This window comes from Rattus norvegicus, chromosome 8, assembly GCF_036323735.1.
Source record: "Rattus norvegicus strain BN/NHsdMcwi chromosome 8, GRCr8, whole genome shotgun sequence".
Lineage (NCBI taxonomy): Eukaryota > Metazoa > Chordata > Mammalia > Rodentia > Muridae > Rattus > Rattus norvegicus.
The window spans coordinates 80,417,213-80,436,826 of NC_086026.1; the positions used below are offsets into that span (position 1 = coordinate 80,417,213).

The following is a 19,614-nucleotide window of genomic DNA, read 5'->3' on the forward strand; positions in this document are numbered from 1 at the left end:
TGACCTTAGATTGCCTCAAAGTGATAATTAAAAATCAACCACCACACAGGTCGTCCTCTGACTTCCACACATATGCTGTGATACGCTGTGGGTGTGCCCATGCTCACTAACACACAAGCACCCCTCCCCTACACGCACAAACACTCACACACATACACACACACACATGCATACAAACACAACACACCGCACATAACAACAACCAAAAAAGAAAACAAAATGAGGATTAAAAATAGTAGGGTTGTTGCAAAGATTAAATAAGCCTTTGCGGACTTAACACCTAGGTGAGGGTGTATTGTGAAACTGAGCTCAGATTCAGCCCTGGCATCTGGCACTTTTCATCTATGAATCTTGTCCTTCTTTGAAAATTTACCCTCACTGGCCTCTCAGGGCCAGTTCCTTCTGTATATTGACTCAGGATTTAGCTCTGAGAACGTGTTCTAGCCCAGTTGCCCGGGACCTCCAGCTGTGCAGGAGAAGATGGAAAAATGTTTCCAGATAGAAAGCTCACAGAGAACCAAGAGAACTGATCCCCACTTCTGCCTTAGAATTCCTTTCCAGTGTGTGTGTATGCTGACAGTGTTACAGGCATGAATCTGTTCATCCCTTCCTCTTCTTAACTAATGCACACCTCTAATGCTCCAGGCATGGCCAGGTCTGAGCCGGAGGCTGGTGGGAAAGCAGGCTTTGCATGTGGCTCCCCGAGGGAGGGCTGCAGTGAGGAGGGCTGGGGAGGGGCCCAGAGAAGAGGCTGCATTGGAGCCTTGCTTAAAGATTTTTCAAACTCCTGTCCATGAGAAATGGTGGAAGAAATGGGACTCCAATGCCTAAAACAGTGAGATTCAGTAGAGGGGTACAAGTTGGTGGGGTGCTGTAGAGAGGGGCTTAGTACTACTTAGTACTACAACTCCAGGAGTTAAGCATGGATGGACCCAGGGGAGGACAGGATAGGGAAAAAACTTGACTTGAAAATATTCATAGCTGGAGAAATTGGTACAGACCCAATAATGGCAGTAAACCAACCAAAAGAGGTTCAGAATTTTTTATTATATTTTATTCATTTGTGTATGTATTGTATGTATGTGGATAAGCACATGTGTGGTGGTCAGAGGACTACTTTTGGGAGTTGGATCTCTTCCCCTCATGTGGGCCCCGAAAACTGACCTTAAGTTAGAAGGCTTGCCTGCAAGTACCTCCACCCACTGAACCATCTCACAGGCCCTCAGACAGATTCTTAACAATAACATTGTAAAACACACATTGTGGGGCACTATTGGCTGCTGGAAGAGGCCTCAGGTCATGCCCCAAGTAACATTTGGAATGTTCCTTTTCAGTCTCCCCCCCTCACCCCCCAGACATTTGTCCTACAGGTTTAAAGGGAGGGATTTATTTTTACTTTTATTTATGTGTATGTGTGTACATCTGTCCATGATTATGTACACGTGGGTGAATGCCCACAGAACCCTCTGGGCATTCAGATCCCCTGGAGCTCGAGTTACAGGAAGTTGTGACATGGGTTTTGGGGAACTGAATTCAAGCCCTTTGCAAGGGCACTGTTTGCTCCTTAAGCACTGAGCCATGTCTCCAGTCTCTCTATCGCTGCCTCTTTGGCCTTTCTCTGGGGACCAGACGTGAATGGCATTATATTCCCTTGTATCTGCCAGGATAGTTTTTCATAAAAATAGAAATTCTTCACAAATGTGATTTTAAAAGGTGATGTGACTTATCCTTTTGATTTGTGTTTAGTTTGTTGCCAGATTGTTTTTTATTTAGAACAATGCTCTGATGGCCATCTTAATGTTTAAATCTTTGCCAAAATCTGGTATCTCTAGTACATATTCCTAAGAGCAGTCTTGTAGGATCTCAGGACCCCGCCTATTTATATCTCTGCATAAACTCATACAATTCACATCAGCACATTTGATCTTCGAGGACTAGGAATTGAACCTGGGACCTCTTACATGTTGGCAAGCACTCTACTGCCAAGATATGTCCACAGCCCATGTTTTCAGCATTTTTTTCATGTGTGTGCGTGTGTGTGCATGTATGTGTGTATTGGTATGTGTGTGTGTTAGTATGGGTGTGAGTACACATGTATTTATGCATGTGTACGGATGCCCGTTTATGTACACATAAAGTCAGAAGAGGGCATTGGATACCATGGAGCTTGAATTACATACAGGTGGCCATGACTAGCCTGTTGTTGGTGCTGGAACCAAACTTAGTTCCCCTGCAAGAGCAGCAAATGCTTTTATTCATTAAGCCATCTCTTTAGCCTCTCACGCCTTCTGAAGAGAAAGACTCCAGTGACATGAAGCCAGTCGGTACTGTAGTTTTGAGAGAGGCAATATTGCCCAAGGGAAACAGTTAGTTACTTCAGGAGAACCTGTTCCTCGATCCTGGAAAACAAGGTGGTGGCCTAGGGTTGCCCTCTGAATGGCAATAACTTCCCAGGGATACAAAACCCCTTCTCACTGAGTCAGTGAGACTCAGTAGTATCCTTTGCAGTGGATTCTGCATCCCCAAGCCAGCTCCTGGTTAGAAGATCCTTAGGAATTCATACAAGAATAAATTATAACCTCTTCAAAGACATTATCGGGTAGGTGACTTCAGGCACCTGAGCTAGGCCGTCTGGCCTAGGAAAAAGCCAGTTGAAAGTTTAGCTCGGCCTTGCTGCCTTGTGCCGACAGTGCCTGTGCAGAATGATTCTGCTCGGTTGAATGCACATCAGGTGCTTGCCAGGTACTAGATGAAGTTAATGAAGCAAGTGCATGAGACGAAGGCCCTGGGCGATAATGTGCCCCTGCAGAGCTGTTTGCAAAACATCTCCACAAATTCATTATTTAATTGCGCTCTAGTGTGTGTGTGTGTGTGTGTGTGTGTGTGTGTGTGTGTGTGTGTGTGTGTGTGTGCGTGCTCACCACACTCTTGCTCTGTAAACATGTACTGCTGAAAATATTCCCAGCCCTGGCAGGAGTCCCCTGGAAGACGGTAATTTCTCAATGTCCCTGAAATTTCTCCAACCACATCCTTTGCCCGGGATGGAACATTCCCACAGAATAAATGTAACTGCCACTCTGGCTGCTGGCATCAAGCTGACCACTTAAAGCTGGGCCACGGTGACACTGGAAATTCTTATATGGGGTTGGCATGGTAGCTCTAATGCTTGCCTTGTAGGCCAAGTGCTTGCCTAGCATGCCTCAAGGCCTTGATCCGTCCCCAGTACTTGCATAAACCCAATGTGGTGGCCCAAGTCTCTAATCCCAGCCATTGGAAGCTGGAAGCGGAGGATTAAAAGTTCAAGGCCATCCTCAGCTACATAGGGACTTTGAAGCCAGCCTGGGCTATATGAAACCCTGTCTCAAAAAGGGGAATGACTGAAGAGATGATTTAGAGGTTATGATTGCAAACTACAGCTGGGCATGGTAGTGTATGCCTTTAGTCCCAGTACTCAGGAGGCGGAGGCAAGTGGATCTCTGTGAGTTCAAGGCCATCCTGGTCTACAAAGAGAGTTTCAGGATAGCCACGGCTACATAGAAAAATCCTGTCTCAAAAATCAACAAACAAACCAGGATTACAAACTGTTCTCGCAGAAGACCTGGACTGGGTTCCTACAACCACCTATATATGACTTGACTTCAGGAGATCTGATGCCTCTGGCTTCCTTGGGCAGCTGTGCCTGGGTTCAACATACCTGCATGGAGACACACATGTATACATAATTAAAAATAATAGAAATAAGTCTTTATAAAAAGGAACATTAATTGAGAACCTTATTCTTTGACTTCTGGCTTCCTTATCTGGCCCTGTGGATAAAGGAGTTCACTGGGGTCCTACTCTGTTCAGAGCTTGTTGACACACTGTGGAACGCAGTGCAGGAGAATGGCGGAAGCCAGTGCTCTGTAGCCAGATTTCTCGGCTTGAGCCCCAGCCCTGCTGCTATGGTCCCATGGCCTTAACCTCCGAGTCTCCCAGACTAACAGAAGCACCCCCAGTGGGATTATTATAAGTCAGAGGTGCAAACCCATTGCTTTCTAGGAATATCCAACCTTTTGGCTTCTCTGGGCCACACTGGTTGAAAAAAAATTAATCTTGGGCCACGCATGGGTGTCCAGCCTGGGGCCTGTGGGTTTAGAGAGAGTGCATGTTTGTTTATCTTTTCTGACACTGGGGCACGAAGTTCATGCAGGGGACCTTATATTACCACAAAAATCCAGTCTACCCCCTCTCCACCACAGACCTCATAATGTTTTAAATAAGTTTACAGTTTTGTGATGGGTGGCATCCACAGCTATGCTGAGAGCTTCAGCATAGTCTGCCTGAAACTAAACCAAAGGAAAGATTTACGTTCCCTCTTCCTTAAACTGCTTTACCTCTACAGTGTCTAGGATTACAGAGACGTGTGTGTGTGTGTGTGTGTGTGTGTGTGTGTGTGTGTGTACGCGTGTGTATGCGTGTGTGTGCGTGTGTTCGTGTGTGTGTGCCTGTGTGCGCATGTGTGTGTGCCTCCACCACCCTATTGTAGGCAGTGGTGGGGAATGAATCCCAGGCCACTTGGTGAAAAGAGAGACTGGATTTAATCAGGGTCCTTTATGTTGAGTGACAAGGGGCTTGACTTACTCTTGGGGAGGGCACAGGAGATTCCAAGCGGCTTACAGGAGTCACAGAGAATGGCTTTGACTATTAACAAGCCAGCATTCTGGAGTCCTGGTCTCAGGCAAACTCTCTGGGAACTTTCTAGACAGATCTCAGATGGGAATCCATGTATTAGGTGGAGGCAGATCGCCGTCCAATCAGCTGCCCTTCCCTACTCTCCATGTTTCACACCGTAATTCTAGAACTTCGTTGTTGTTGGCTTTTTTTTTAGATTTTTAAATTTTATTTTTTGTGTATAAGCGTATTAGCTGCATGTATGCTATATGCACCAATTGAGTGCAGTGCCCAGGGATGTCAAACGAGGATGTTGCATGCCCTGAACCTGTAGTTAGAGGTGATTGTGAACCACATGTGGGTGCTGGGAACTGAACCCAGGTCCTGTGCAAGAGCAGCAAGTGCTCTTAACCACTGAGCCACCTCTCCAGTCATGCCATGGTATTTTGAAACTGGCTGCAGGGGAGCAATTTACACTTCAGAAGCTGGTAAAGCTTAAATCTCAGATTTGAATTTAATTTCTTTTTGCCGTTTATTTGGTGTGTGGGTGTATATATATATATATATATATATATATATATATATATATATATATATATATATATAAACCACGGTGTGTGTCTGGTGCATTCTACAGGAACTGTTTCTTTTTATGTCATAAGTTGGAGGGGTGGGCTCCGGTCACCAGGCTGTGCAGTAAGCACCTTTACCACTAAGCCTTCTCTCGGGCCCCAGACTAGTGTTGATTATCACAAAACATAGAGAAGTGTACTGGATTCAATGGCTTCTGTTTCCAACTCTGAAAACCCTCAGAGATGAGGAACAGGAGGAAAGAGAAGATGAATTCTAACCAGTATCTGAACAAAAGGTTGTTTTATGTGAAGGTGGGGAGTCTGATCCACCCACTGAAGTTTACACAGGTGGTTGGATACCCATGAAGAGAGAATCCGGATGCCGGCTTCTCCCCAGTGCAGCCTCCTTCCCTGTGGTTATGCAGGTGGTTGACCCTTTGATCAAGGGTTTGCTACCTGTGTGGTGGAGGTTTCCTGTTTGCCTGTTAATTCAATCATTTCCTGGCTGGCTCATCCTTCCTGCCGTGTGTGTGTGTGTGTGTGTGTGTGTGTGTGTGTGTGTGTGTGTGTGTTCTCTGCTTTCCCACAGCAGGAATCTACCTTTCTGCTAAACAGATTCTGGAGCAAGCTTAGGGTTTTATTTGGGGGTAGGGGGTTGTTTTGTTGTTTTTCTCATTTAAAATGGTTTGGTTGCATAAAAACGGAGTTAACAGGAGGAAGAATTTAAAACACACCTCAGAAGTTTATCCTCCTAATGGATTGCCTTTTTGCTTCTCTGTGTTCCTGTTCTGCATGTAGAAGTGGATACATTTTTTTTCACATAACTGTGTAGATAACCTTTTATTTTTAAATTTCGCACAACAAAATAAACATTTCTCCGCATTTCTATGGCATTCATGCTCACATTTAAAGACTGAGTAGTATTCCACCCGGAGGGTATTTGATAATGTGCGTTATCCTCTTTCCTGTCACAGGATAATCAATAGAACCCTGACAGCTCACTTTTATAAACTCACCTTCACGGAGACCATTTCTACTGAGAGAATTAGTCCCACTAGGATGGCTGGCTGGTGGGAGAGTTTACTTGATTAACGGGTCTTGTTGTTTGATATGAGGTTCAGCATCTCACAGCTACCCCTTCCCCAGGTGTCAGCTGTGCATACATACCTCCAGCCCAGGGAACCCATGCAGAAACCAAGAGGTCTCATTAAAGGTGATGGTGAGGTCTGGGCACACGGCTCAGCCATTAAAGTACTTGCCATGCAAGCAGGAGGACCTGCTGCTGGGTTAGCGCACACGCAGAAAGCTAGACACAGTAGCACAGGCCTGGAATCCCCTGGGGGAGATGAGGACATGGAAGATACCTGAGGCTTGTTGACCGGCAAGTCTAGCTGACTCTGGAGGTCCTGGATTTAGTGAGAGAGCCTGTGTTTCTAGTTTGTTTTCTGTTGTTGTGATAAACGTCACGATAAAGAGCAACTTGGGGAGGAAAGGGTTAATCTCATTTTATACTTCCAGGTCACAGTCTGTGATGGTTTCCACATAGTTGGCCCAGGGACTGGGCGTGGGTGTGGCCCTGTTAGAGTAGGCGTGGTCTTGGAGTAGGTGTGTCACGGTGGGTGTGGGCTTCAAGATCCTCATCCTCGAGTCTTCTGCTAGCAGCCTTCAGATGAAGATGTAGAACCCTCAGCTCCTCCTGCACCATGCCTGCCTGGATGCTGCCATATTCCAGCCTTGATGATAATGGACTGAACCTCTGAACCTGTAAGCCATTCCCAATTAAATGCTGTCCTTACAAGAGTTGCCTTGGTCATGGTGTCTGTTCACAGCAGTAAAACCCTAAGACAGTCCATCACTGAGGGGAGCCAGGACAGGAACTCAAGCAGAAACCATGGAGGGATGCTTTTCTGGTTCTTTCACTGACTCTGGCTTGCTCACCTGGCTCTCTTACAGCCCAGCCCCACCAGCCTAGGGATACTGCAGCCCCATAGTGTGCTGGACTCTGTCACACCAATCATCAATCAAGACAATCTTTCACAGACATGCCACAGGCCAGTCTGATGGACACAATTCTTCAGTTGAGGTTCTCTCTTTGTGGGTGAGTTCAGGTTGTGTCAAATTGACAATAAAAGCTAACAAGCACACTCTGTCTCAGGAAAACAAGTGTACTGTAGAGTGATATAGGAGCACCCGTGACCTCTGACCTCCACAGCATGTACACACCAGTGCAGTGCACCCCATACATATGTATATGTGTGTATATGCATACACAAATGTGTACATACAGACAAACGTGCACAGCAAATAAAAGTGGCAGAGGGTAGGATGGAGGACAGAGGGCTCGATGTAAAATAAATATAAACTACCAAATGTAAAAAACTCAATATAAATAAAGGTATGTTTGTGGGACTGTCACTGCCTCTTCATTTGATGTCCCTTCTCTTACTCAAACTCCATAACACTTCTATCAAGAAGGCACTCCCTAAACTCAGAGAGGTTAAGTGTCTTGACCAAGGTCACACAGGAAGTAGATGTGCTGGGCATCAAGTCTGGCCAGTCTGACTTTGAATACATCTTATAAACTTTTTTTATTATTCATTCCTATTGTGTGTATGTGATGTGTGTGTCTGGATGCATATATGCATGTGTGTACATGTCATGGCATGCATGTGGAGGTCAGGGGACAATGTTTGAGGTGAGGTAGTCTGGACTCTCTTTCCGCTGTGAGTTCCTGGCATTGCAGCCAGGTTCTCAGGCTTACAATGGCAATTGCTCTTGCCCTCTGAGCTGCATTGTCAGCCCAGATCTCCCTCCAAGCCCCTGTTGTGCTGTTGCTTCCTGACTGGTCTGGTTCGCAGACAGCATTTCCTCCTCCGTGCTGGTAGGGAAGTGCTGTTATCCTTACGGCCTTCATCCTACTCGGATTCTCGGGGAGGTGAAGTAACTGGAAAGGGGGCCAAGAAGCAGGGTCAAACACAAGAAGCCCAGTTCCCTTGTGTACTCTGGTAGGGGCAGATGGTCGCTCCTTCAGAGTTCTGGAAGTGAAGTTGCCCTTGGGAGAGACCCATACACCTGCTTGGCCAGGCCTGCAGGAAGCACTCTGACCGGGAAGTCCACTACAGTTTTGATAACTGGCCTCTGGTAATAGGAAAGGTGACCCCTGTGTGGCAGGCGAAGTGACCTCATAGAGGACCAGGCCCCAGGAGAAAGCATTTTCGATAATGCAAATGATGAGCTCTGTGTATGTTGTGTGTGTGTGTGTGAGTGTGTGTGTGTGTGTGTGTGTGTGTGTGTTAAACATTTTGTATACTCTGGGGATTGAACTCAGGCCTTTGGGTTTGTGTGGCAGCCACTTTCCCCACTGAGCCAAATCCTTTCTACTCCTCCCCCACCCCACCTCACCCCACCCCTGCCCCAATGTCTCACAAATCCCAGGCTGGGCTTAAACTCACTGTATACCCGAGAAAGGTCTTAAATTTCTCATCCCTCTGCCTCTCTGACGCTGGGATTGCAGAGGTGTCCCATATGCAGTTTAAGCAGTGCTGGGATAGAACCAAGGCCTCGTGCAGACTTGGCAAACACTACCAACCAAGACACATCCCCAGCCTGAGCCCTGTACACCCCCTTTTATAGACAGTCTGCCTTTGGACCCTCTAGAGTTTTTTCTTCCTATAAACCCACAGAAGGCAGATGTTTCTGTGCCTCCCTTGTGGATAAAGATCTCCCCTACACAAGTCCTCGAGGCCTTTGACCTTGAGCAAGTTTTTCACTTCTCATTTGGCCAATCAGGGCTTTGCACTGCCTGCTCTGTGGACCACTGTACCATGCTAAGGTCTCCTCGGTGAAGTAGTAAGGCAGGCTAAGCTCCATGAGTCAGCCAGAGCAGGGTTCTAGCCCTGAAAACCAGTTGGGTCCTAATTTCACCTCTGGAAACCCAACAAGCTTGGAGCCGATCCCAGGGTCGTTTGGTTCTAACATGTGCGAGAACTAAGGCCGCTGCCGGCTTTTAGTGAGTGAAAGATTCAGGAGGAGGTTCCTTCAAGGTCTGAGTTAACCAGGCAAAAAGGGAAGTGGGAGTCAGAGCAGTAGTGTCCTGGGACAGCTGGCTGTGGTGTGCAGGTACGCCCTCCCAGAGCTGCAGCTGCCTTGCATGCCAACGATGAATGCTTGTATCGTAAGGACAGCATTGGGCATTAATCTGACTAAATATCCCCAAGGTTACTCTTTATAGCAGAAGTCACACAAGGATGGGGAGTGTGCACTGAAGCATGAGAGATATGGTCTTTGGAATGGAGGCCTGGTGAGGAACTGGGTCTGATCCATCCCTGACCCTCACAAGGACTTTCCTGTAGAAAGGCCTGGGCTGAGAGCATTGTAGTATGCTTTTAGACACAGACCAACAGCATCACGTTCTCTCTCTCTCTCTCTCTCTCTCTCTCTCTCTCTCTCTCTCTCTCTCTCTTTCAGGGTCACATGTCACCTAGGCTGTTCTTAAACTCTACGTAGTTGAGGATGATCTGAAGTCCCAGATACTCCTGCCCCAACCTCCCTGGTGCCAGGAATACAGAAGCACACCACTACACTAAGTTTATGCAGCGCTGGGGACTGAACCTGGGACTTTGTGCATGCTAAGTAAGCAGTCTACCAACCGACCTACACCTATAGCTCCCCATTTAGTCTCCTGAGTGCTGGGACTACAGGAATGAGCCACTGCACTCACTAGAGCTTGACGTGCAGTGCAACCCCACCCCCATTTCTTCCGGAGCTTATGTCAGGTCTCTTCTCTGTTATAATCCACAGTTCCTTCCGAACACTGTCCGTTCTCATCCACTGAGGTCTTTGCTGTTCTACTTAGCACTTTCTGTGAGTTTCAAAAGTTCTGTGTTCCTGAGGTAGCTTTGTAATTGGCTCAGCCGGCTTCTTCTGTGCCAGGAAAAGCAGACCCCTGTTCGGAGGGGAGATTCCCACTTTCTAGTTCCCATTTGGCTGTTTCCCTAGGTAATGGAGTCTGCAGACAGTCTGAAGTCTACTGAGTTGAGTCCCTTCTCCTATCAGCCCGGGGTGGCACTCTGTCCAAAGGAGGAAATCCAGCAGCCAGACTAGACTTTCAGTCTCCTTTCTAACAGGGAAGTTAGACACACCCGGCCAGCTTGCAGCCCTTCCACCCCCACTGAGTGAACCCTGCCCTTTCAGCTTTTACCCAATTTACCTTCGTTGGCTTAGCATGCAGACTCTTTGGCTCCATGCCCGGAGCAGCTGACATGGGAGGCTTTGAAACTTCCATTATCATAGAATGGCAGGCAGGTCCTTTGCGGTTAAAACCAGGAGCCTGGGCCAATGAGATGGCTCACTGAGCAAAGGCGCTTACTGCCAACCCTGATGCCCTCAGTTTAGTCTTGGAATTCACAGGGTAGAAGTTGAAAACCTTTGACTCTCAAAAGTTGTCCTGTAGCAGGGCAGTGGTGGTGCACACCTTTAATTCCAGTACTTGGGAGGCGGAGGCAGGAGGATTTCTGTGAATTCGAGTCCAGCCTTGCCTACAGAGTGAGATTCAGAACAGCTAGAGCAACCCAGAGAAACCCTGTCTCAAAAAGAAGGAGAAGGAGGAGCAGGAGGAGGAAGGAAAGAAGGAAGGAAGGAGTGGAAAGCTGTCCTCTGACCTCCACATGAATACTGTGGCACGCACTCCGGTGCATGGTACACCCGGGGAAGTTTGCAGGTAGCCTAGTGCTCTAAGTAAAGGAGAAAGATGTATAAAGTCTCTGTTGCGCCGTCTGCTGTAGCAGGTGCTTGGCCCACAGGACACAGAGACATTTCTCAAAGGGAACACAGATGGACTCTAACACGTGTTTAGATTCAATCCTCAGCCCTCAGACAGAAACCACAAACAGAGGATATGCTGCTACACTCTCTCTGTCAGACGGGTAAACATTTATACTCGGCCATACACCTATCTGACAGGCTGGCAGAGTGAAAACCCGTGCCCCTCTCAAGGAGAGGGAAGGCACATTACAAATGCCAAGGTCGTGTGCAGGCTACACAGGAGCTCTACCATTGAGCTCCCACTCTTGAACACATCGATTTTGAAAAGCAAAAGCAAAACAAATCACATATTTATTCTGGGGGTTGGTCCATGCTCTAGCTCTCTTATCAGAAGACAATTTGCAGAGTTGGTTCTCTCTTTGCACCGCGTGAGTCCTGGGGATTGAACTCAGGTCTTCAGGCTTGGCAGCAAGCATCTTTACGTGCTGAGCCATCTTAGAGATCCCGAAGTATATTTACTTTCCATCTAGTATTTACCTGGTGGGACCTTACCCTGTGGATTTCTCTGTACATTTATAAAATGAAATGAATACAGAATCGCTTTCTGTCATATCACTTGTAATTATAAAATACTGACAATAACCCCAGTGTCCATGTAGAGTCCAGAGACAAATCCCTTGGTATCAGTCTGGAAAGATCTGTAGAATGTATTGCCAAGTGATAAACGTTTCTATCAAATGTCAGCTAGCCTGTGATGCCTTTCAGGGGGTGGAGGAGGCAGTAAATGCATTTAGATTCGCTTTGATCTGTGTAAAAGACGCTGTAGAGATACGGAAGTCTGGAGTGGATGAAGAGATGGGAGGGCAGGGGGAGGGAAGAAAAGACCTAAATTCTCTTCTGCTTTGTACTCTTTAAACTCATAAGCCAGGGGGATATTTACCTCTTATTTTGTTTGGTTGGATTTTCATCTATTTTGGAAACAGAGTCTGGCATCAACTAGTCATTCTCCTGCCTCAGCCTCCCAAGTGCTGAGATTACAGACATAAGCTACCATGCCTCCTGGAATCGTCACCTCTTTAAAACCTAATCTTCAGAAACTTAAGTAAAAGCTTGTTGCTTCTGGCTTCAACTTCCCCAGGGTTGTTCAAATACTGCTCAGCTGTGCATGAAGTGCCCTCCGTCATCCCGGAGGACACCGGAAGCTGACCCCTCCCTGCCTGACTGTGAGGCCCAAGGGTCTTCCTAGATTCCCATCCAGATACATATCTGATTATCATGTCTGATACTGGACACTCAGACACTGTCATATAACACACTCTGAGGCCGTCCTCTCTGAGGTGGGCCTGAGAGTGCAGGGTGATCCACGCTGATGAAGATGGCCCCACAGGAAACTTACCACGTGGGTAACATCCTCCCTGGCAGAGCTGGTCCTGGAAGACAGCCAAAGTGCTTAAAGCTGAGGAGCAGAGGACACTAGCAACAAGCAGGGTGGTAAGGGCTGTCTGGGCTGGGGTCCAGGGTGCCTACGCTGCTGGTGTAGCTTTTGGAAGGCATGCTGGGAGGCAGAACTGAAAATGCCCTCACTCTGGCCTGGACCTTTCCTGCTTTGCTCTGAGGCTGGTGCTCACGGAGTCCTGGCAACAAGCTTATCATAGACATGTCGAACGTGATTAAGGCTTCAAAGTAGTAACAGCGCCTCTAGGAACTTGTAGTTCAAACTGGCAGCTGAGATCTGCTAAGATCTTTGGAAGAAATAGAACTCAGGTAGGAAATGAGAGTCTTTAAAACAGGCAACTGCTGGCCCTATACCCCAGGTATGATCAGCAATGTTGAAGGGCTCTTTGGGAGGGGCAATGGACCACAGAGTCAGTGAAGGTCAGTGCAGATGTGGGACCCATGGGAATGCCTGAAGTTCCCACAGAAAGAGGTGGCCTACAGAGAGGTCAGCCAAGCAGGAAGATGCAAGAGTATCAGAACAGAAGTGGGTTAGCAGGGACCTGACACTGGAGTCAGAAGGCCTGGGCTTGTCATGAGCCAGTAACCAAACCAGTGCAAGGCTGGGGAGAGCCTGGGACCCTGGCCCGCACTAAGACACAGAGCCCGGATTTGAAAACACACCAGGGAACTTATTCTGAAACATGGCATCACCCCTAAAAGTAGTGAGTCCTCCGGGGAGCTTGACTCAGAGCTCAGTGTTCAGTCTAGCCTCCTTTTGCCTGGAGCATCCCTGGATTTTTGTCTCTGCAGGGAGATAGCTCAGCCCAGGCTACTTAGAGGAGGCAAATGTGGTAGGATGCGTGGAGTAAGGTAAGTCACTAGGAGTGAGGAGTGAGGAGTGTCAACAACCCTGAATATAGACCACAGATGGTCAAGGGGTGGAACAGTAGAGGACCCAGAGAGGCCAGCACAGCCAGTCTTAAAGGAATAACAGCGTGGGGTATCAGAGATGGATGGAGGAGGCAGAACCACGCTAGGAGCCTACTGTATGTGAACTTCGAATCACTATCTCCAACCACAGGGAGAGAAAGAAAGCAGGGGAGAGAGCCCCAATCCTCCTCCTCCTCCTCAAAATGACCCCAGTGATTGTCTCCTGTGTCTGGGCTTCCTAGGTCATATGCTACATGGGGTAAGGCCTGAACTTGTAACCCTGACCCCTGCGATCAAGCAGCTTGTGCTGACTTCTGCTTTCTGTGTTCACAACCTTCTCCAGGTGCCCATCATCCCAATGGAATCATCACCCACTCCTTCCTTTTCTTCCTTCCCCTCCCAAATCAGTCAATGGCAACTCGCTGTGGTAAGGACAGTGTCCTCTATTCCCCGACATTAGGTTGTCCCACTGTCTGAGCTTCCTGCCCACAGGCCTTTGCCTGTCTCTGAAGCTCTTACTCACTTTCTTGTACCTCAGCCCTCAACCTTGAGGGGCCAAGGGCAGCTCATTTGGCAGTGGATGGTGGTGGAGTCCCTCTGCCCTTCAGGTGTCTTACAAAGATCTTCAAGGTAGACTCTGTCCTTTGTATGGTTGTTGGCTCCATGACCAGCTCTGAGCTGTACGTGTGTTTTGAACACATGGCCTGAACTTTGGTGGGCTAAATTAACATGATAATTCTATTATCTAATCCTACATAATTCTAGGAAAGTGCTTGTCACATTAAGCCAATACCAGGAGGAAGGGAATTCCAAAGGCAGGGACCTACCTGCTTCCTTTCTAATACCCAATTCCTTTCCTGCAGTTTGGAGCTGTTGACCCATTATTGCAGCCACCTCTTCCAAGAATAGGCTGGGGAGAAGGCATTGCAGCAAGAGGAAAGTTCTGGACATTCTCTGGACTCATGGATAGTTCTTGTTTGCTTATGTCTCAAAGGACTCTAGACGCTCCCCATTTTCATTTCCCCCTTTCTTCCTTCTTTCTCTGATCTTCCTTTATTTTATTTAATTAATTAACTAATTTAGTTATTTTTGAGACAGGGTCTCTCTTTGGGGTCCCAGCTGTGCTGTAGTCACTGTAAAAACCAGGCTGCCCTCAAACACACTGAGATCTGCCTGCTTCTGCTTCTTGAGTGCTGGGACCGAAGGCACGCGCCACCACACCTAGCTTTATTTTACACATTTCAGTTACATTTAAAAATTTGTCTTTATGAAGTCTTTGTTGATTCCAAACTGTCTCCGGAGCTATCAGTAGGGGTCGGAATAAGGAACTTGGCGGCTGTGTGACTTTGGGGCTGTGTTAAGTGACTTTAATGTGGCTGCCTGCTGGCCAGAGAGAAGTTTCAAGAATCTGCTTTAAGGGTAATCTTTTGTGGGGACCAGTGCCAGGTAGGGGACTCTCAGAAACAATGTCTTCAGTGCAAACTGCCCCAGCCTCTGCATTCCTTTCTTTGGCTGGGTGTTTCTGGTCTCGGGAGGACATTCTGTCTATTGAGCAGCTTTCTTTGTGCCCCTGTCGCCCCAGAGCTTCTTGAAATCCTTGGTGTCCGTGTGTTGGTCCAGGGTGACAGGAGACATGTGGCCCGTTGTTCTGAGCCCACTCCCCTTCTATGTTCTCTCCCCCTAAATGTGATGGCTGGGTATTTCTGTGCAAATATATGTCAGCTACGGAGGGTCTTTTGGTTAAAATCTGTGGAAGGAATGGGAAAAGAGCCCTTGAATGCCGTGCTTTAGGTGACCGGGAAATAATTGGTTAAACAGTCAAATGCAGTGGCTTACAACGACTGGATTTAGTGACCACGCCTGAGAGACTATGCAAGTAGTCTAGGGTCTGCTGTGGGAATGAGGAGGGGATACAGGAGTGAGAGGGTAGGGTCCCAAACTGCACACATTGTCTGTCAATCCAAATGTCATTGATTTTGGACTCTAGTATTTTCTGCCGGAGAATCTGCTTATAGAAAGGCTTCCACGGCTGATATAGGTTCAAAACCACAAATCTACACCAGATACTCCCTTTAAATAAATAAAATAAACCAAAGCAGGTGGAGTAAGACGACACAGATGCCTGCTCCCAAGCCTGAACCTGAATTTGATCCCTGAGACACCCATGGTGGAGAGAGAAAATGAACTCTAACAAGTTGTACTATGATCCCCCCACACACACAAAATCACTGCTCGGTACACGCATGATCCACCCCCGCAAAAAACAAATCGAAACAAACAAAACCCATAGCCTGCTCCAAACAGGAATGTGGAAAGGCGAAACATGCATCCATCAACTCCGTGAGGGGATGCTGGATCGAGAACCCATACTCCTGCATCTGCTCGTTTGTTTCAGAATCAACCAGTTTCCAAAGAGAAGAATAAAAAGAGATCAAGGGACAAGCAATGGTGGAGACAGCATGAAGCATGAAGTCCATCTGCTCTGTGTCACCAAGGTGAGAGAGAGAGAGAGAGAGAGAGAGAGAGAGAGAGAGAGAGAGAGAGGGAGAGAGGGAGAGAGGGAGAGAGGGAGAGAGAGGGAGAGAGAGAACTTCAGATGTAAAGAAATGCATGCTGGGAGCAAGGGCTGCCGTGCCAAGAATAACTCAGGAGGAGACAGTGCAATCCCCTAGTGTCCAGTAAAGTGAACTGTGTAATCAACACTGCCGTACTCTGTAAATATTCTACCCACCGATAAAGAGCTCAGCAAATAGAGGTGGCGCCGGAGCACAGCTCTCAAAGCCAGAGAACGTGGAGGAGAGAGGGGCAAATGGCTGGCAGTCCTGACTCAGTGCCTGGGGTGATGGAGGAGCCTCTGTTGAAACATCCTGTGCCTCACACAGATAATGTCCTGTGTCTGGCTGTGTCTGTGGTTCCTTTAAGTACAACGCTATTTGTACTAACTGTGCACTTCCTGTCTGGCCTGCCCTAGTCACAAGCCTCTTACAAAAAAAATGCTCTGACTTAGCCAGAATCACCTGCAGAACTGGAATCCACACCTCCTTGGTTCCAGAGTCAACTTTCAATTTTAAGGGGGCTAGAGCTTATTCATAGAAGTATACGGGAAGGCACGACCATCCTAAATGTATAGCTCTGTGGATTTCTACCTGTTTACAAGCTTCGCTCAGGATCACCACAGAGCTTTCCATGGCCAGAAGGGGCCTTCAGTCGTCTTTAGCAAAACCACTACCCATCCCCACCACTTCCTTCTGTCACCGGGAGTGCAATCCTCCTGTTCTTGGATTCGCACAGTAGGCCCTCTTTTGTGTCTGGCTGTTTTATCCAACATCTTGTGATGTTCATTCATATGTACATACAGACGTTGTATATATAGAGCCTGAATCTTGACACATTGTCAAGTCCCATGTAGTCCCATGCTGCCTTCCAAAGTGGCTAGTGTAGGGCAGTGGGCTGAGCAGTCGTAGGCAGAGTGAAAACCTAGCAGGCTGAGTTCAGAGGTGGGCTGAAAAGAGAGAGGGTTTTTTAGATCATGTCCTGGGCTCTACAGTTTTTCCTTTCTTGCAGCTGAGTTCCCTGGGCCCAGACTGGTGGCAAAAAAGACCAGTTCCTCTTCTGATTCTGTTTCTCTGTGCCCGAGTCAACTTCTCCACTATGCTTTCTCAGATTCATGGACAGCGTTCTCTGGAATCAACGTTTCCTGTGCCCGGCACTGGGGTTCCTGTAGTGATACACTTCCTGTTTGCCCTGTCCAGGTCATTAACCTCTCACCAAATGCTCCAACTGAACTAGAATCATCTCCAGCTTACACTCAAAACGTTTCATCCGGGTGGGGTGTTCTTTTCTTCCTTCCTATCTCGGGGATGTTCGGTTTCACAGCATTATCCGAGGACTTAAACATTACTATTACTATTTTAGAGGCCGGGTTTTAAGTATCTCAGGCTAGCTTTGAACTTGTTATGTAGCCAAAGGTGACCACCAACTTCTAATCCTCTTGTATCTACCTTTTGGGAGTGTTGGATTACAGGCTGCAAGAACACATGCGATATATGCAGCCTTGGAGCGAGAACCTGGGGCTTTGTCCATGCCAGGCAAGCGCTCTACCCACTGAGCCACATCTGTATCTGGAAGTACATTTTAGCTGTTAAATACTGGGGGTAAGGGGACAAATGGAGTTCTGTTGGCTTCTAGTGTGCAACGGTCTGGGATCATGCTAAGAACAGGCTTCCCCCTCCACTAAGGAATTGTGCAACCTTGCATCTCAGTGACATTTCTGTTGGGAAACCCTAAGTGTGAGTCAACATCATGCAGTTGGTGTCTGTTTCTTTCCTTGATACCAAAAGGGAAGAGGCAGGCATGATGAAGGTTCTCTCTTAGTTAGAAGACCTGGGTTCAGGATGTGCTTACCTGACCTAGTCCTAACATCCAGTCTCTGTAACCTGTTTCCTCCTTGGTTGCTGGGAGCTGAGGTGCTTAGTGCTAAGCCTGCAGGTTTCCTGTCCGGATCTCTTAGGGATACTTCAACATCCTATTTCATGTGGTAGCAGTGACAGAAAACAGTGCATGGGTGCCCTGTGTGTGACGGAAGGGGAGGATACTTCAGTAGCATTTCCATTTCCCTGTGTGCTATTTCCAGGGTTATAGCCTCAGTCTTCCCTCTGTGTGGGAAAGGAGCTCACCCACAAAGGGTGTTTCCTGAACCATATGCAGGGCTTCAAACACTCGCAACTCTCTTAGGCTGCAGGTTTGGACACTGGAACTTTTAGCCTAAAAATTAAATTCTTATTAGACTTGTAAAAGGGTTTCCTAAAAAAACTCTTCAGAGGTTTAGGGCTTTAGACTCTTCAGGGTGAGGATCGGGGAGGCTATGATAAGACTAGAATTACAGAGCATTGGTGGGCGTGGCATGCGGTGCTATGCAGTGTAGAAGAGGGGCCAGATCTCTGTAAGGACCAAGAGCCCTGCTGTGCTCGGCAGGCAGAAAAGAAGAGGACCTGGATTTGGTTTCCAGCACCCACTTGGAGGCTCACTACCATCCGTAACAGCAGTTTAAGGTGTTGGATGCCCTCTTCTAGCTTCCATGGCCACCAGATGCACAGGGTGAACAGATATACACGAAAGCGAACACTCGTATACATAAAATAAAACAATTGGGGAAGTTTAATCAGTGAGTAATAAGAACGAGATGGGGCAGAAGGGAGGTGGCTCGGTGGGCAAAGTGTTTGCTTGCCCCAGGAGCATTAGGACCTGAATTGGGGGGCCCAGTACCTGAGCATCGTGGAGCACAGCCATAACCCAGCACTTGGAGCAGAGACTCCTGAAGCGTGCCGGGTAGCCAGTTTAGCATTACTGAGCTCCAGGTTTGATGGGAGCTCTTGTTTCAAAAATTAAAGTGGAGATCAGAGGAGGAAGATAGTCACCTCGGCCTCCACACATGTGTGAACATACACCTGCACACACACCGTGCAGTTGTTGAGGGGAGAATTAGTGATGGATAGTGTTGGGCTCTGATAGTTGGCTGTCATAATCCATTCATTATTGACTAGCATAAGTATTGCTCTTTGGAATCTGGGGGCGAACTAGCCTTAGATGGAAGACTGCTCCAGACCCAGGGAACAACATTTTACAGGAAGCCTCGAGGGGACTTAAGTTGTTTCTAAGTTACTTGGTTTTAAGGGTGGCATTAATCCTTTTCAGCCAGCTGCCCCCAATTCTACAACTTAAAACTGTCTCATAAACGAAGGGATGGCGTCCATATTTGTTTTCTCACATATATAATAGTACAATGTCTCAATTAAAATGTATCTGTGGGGTTCTTTTCTGGGTTACCTGTATGTTGTGTGGCTATGTGTGCGTGTGTGTGTGTGTGTGTGTGTGTGTGTGTGCGTGTGTGTGTGTGTGTGTGTGTGTCTCTTGTCAGGCACTTTGTTTATGTTGTGACTTGGTTTATTTATTTTTTGTTATTTCCCATGCTTGGGAGTCATTAAAAATCTTGGATTTCAGTAGCCTTTGTTGCTGTTGTTGTTATTATTATTATTATTATTATTATTATTATTATTATTATTATTATTATACTTAGGCATTTTTCAGTCACCTTTTCTTCAATCATATTTAAGTCCAATTCATCAGATTTCTCTTCTAGCTGATACACACAAAGCTTCCTAAAACTGCTCTCAGCACTGTTGGTTTATTCCCAGGCCTTCCACTTTGTATTTCACTGGATATTTTTTGCTATGATGGCAGCAGGCCCACCAATCTTTACTCC

At 47.2% G+C, this 19,614-nt stretch overlaps 1 protein-coding gene and 1 long non-coding RNA gene across 4 annotated transcripts in view; one reads left to right on the forward strand and one right to left on the reverse strand.

Annotated features, from left to right (window-relative positions):
* Lipc (lipase C, hepatic type) overlaps positions 1–19,614 on the reverse strand; it is a 125,994-nt gene that overhangs the window by 26,743 nt on the left and 79,637 nt on the right. The gene's annotated exons all lie outside the window — the stretch shown is intronic.
* On the forward strand, positions 14,684–17,050 carry LOC134480203 (uncharacterized). Its single transcript, XR_010054430.1, has 3 exons — positions 14,684–14,798; positions 15,748–15,847; positions 16,917–17,050. It is a non-coding gene; the product is annotated as an uncharacterized LOC134480203 (long non-coding RNA).